This window comes from Parasteatoda tepidariorum, chromosome X2 (assembly GCF_043381705.1).
Source record: "Parasteatoda tepidariorum isolate YZ-2023 chromosome X2, CAS_Ptep_4.0, whole genome shotgun sequence".
NCBI lineage: Eukaryota > Metazoa > Arthropoda > Arachnida > Araneae > Theridiidae > Parasteatoda > Parasteatoda tepidariorum.
The window spans coordinates 3,395,146-3,396,825 of NC_092215.1; the positions used below are offsets into that span (position 1 = coordinate 3,395,146).

Here is a 1,680-nt window from a genome sequence, read left to right on the forward strand (position 1 = left end):
AGATTGCTCAGTATTTGTCACTGAATTTTCCCATTCAAAATAAAAATAACCGAATTCAAAGTTATTTCTCGGATTGCCAGCATTTGAAATTCAACTTTTTATTGGTTATAAACTTTGAATTATTTAGTAGAATATATATATATATATATATATATATATTAAGAACAATAGATTCATCACATGGACAGTGTAGTATTTTTAACATTTTTCTTCTATTTTCTTTTTAAGGTTTCAAATAGCCTAAGCCAAAGGGGAGAAAAAGGAATTTTATTGACTACCCTCCACGAATCAGATTTACCTACAGACCAATTGATTAGCTTTTGGAAGAATTGACCCTTACTGACGTGTTCACGACCGCCCTCCGTGTGATTGGCTCTTTAAATCCTAATAAAGACTTCAATGGAATGCCTTTTGTTATTGTAAGAAGTCATGCAGCGAAATAATTGCATTATCCATACGAAGTTTAATATTTTGTTTTCTTATACTTAGAACATTTCAACATCTTGAAATCTATCTAAATAGTAGTTTCTCCAGTTTTGATGTAATAATGTGTTTGGAATACCATAAAAAAAACTCTTCTCAGGTAGTATCATAGTGTTGTACTGTTTTTTATGAATAAATTCTTTAATTCCTATGATTTAAAGATGTTTTTGCTTAAAAATGACATGAAAATGAATTTGTTTTGCATAAAACGTAATGATTTACAATATTTTTTTTTAGTGTATTTACATAATTTTTCCTTTTGTGGTAAGCATATACGTATAATTTCTTTTTGATTACTTTTTATCTTGAGGTAGTTGAATTCAAATAAATAATTTTTAACAATAGGGCTATTTTTAAGTTGTCATTTTGTAAGTAGCTTTTGCTTTAATGTAATTACTTAGCACATGATAAAAAAAAAAAATTTAAGCATTATAAATATAATTATTGACGTAGTTTTATGAGATTGTTTAGTAAGATAATCAATAATATTATCGCTAGTTTCATTTATTTATTTGTTTTGAATGATGAAAAATCATTTCATATAATTTTCAATGCATATTTATGTAATTCTTAATTGTAAGTGAGCGCATATTTTGTTTCTACAAAATTTCTTATAAACATAGTCTTGAAAAGTTTAAATATTTAAGTTCTTTTATTTAAAAAAGAGTAAATTTTTTTTACTCTTCTTCTTTTACTCTTATTTACTTTTTTTATTCTTCTCGATCTTATGTTATAATGTGTTAAAATACGGAAATGTGTTATAAGTTGCATCATAGTGCTATAACGTTTTTTATCGATTAAAATTTTTCATTTCATTTTGAATTCACTGAAGTTATGTTCATTGGAACACAAAATTTAATATTTTTCATTTGCAGTTATTTTGTTATTAATGTTATATTATTGGTTTTAAGTGTATGTAAGGATATATTTTGTTTCTGATAATTTGTTTTTAAAACCATTGAACTTCTATTAAAATTCTTCAAAAGTGAAGGAGAGCTCTTTTTTTTCTTTAAATGGTTGTGATATTTTACTGTGTTTTCTTTTTTTCTTTTTAGTTTTCTTTCGTTCTTTATTTTTAAGTAATTGTTTGGTATATGATAAATGTAATTAGCCACATTGAAAGAATAACATTATTACCGTTATGTAAATCTTTGCCAGTTTGGACGTAATGAATTCTTATTTGATGGTGCATGAACA

At 24.9% G+C, this 1,680-nt stretch overlaps 1 long non-coding RNA gene across 1 annotated transcript in view; it reads left to right on the plus strand.

Annotated features, from left to right (window-relative positions):
• LOC139427157 (uncharacterized) overlaps positions 1–1,470 on the plus strand; it is a 13,544-nt gene extending 12,074 nt beyond the window's left edge. The window contains exon 3 of the long non-coding RNA XR_011638319.1: positions 229–1,470. This is a non-coding gene — a long non-coding RNA (uncharacterized lncRNA). The remainder of the gene's footprint in view (positions 1–228) is intronic.
• The last annotated feature ends 210 nt before the right edge of the window (positions 1,471–1,680 follow it).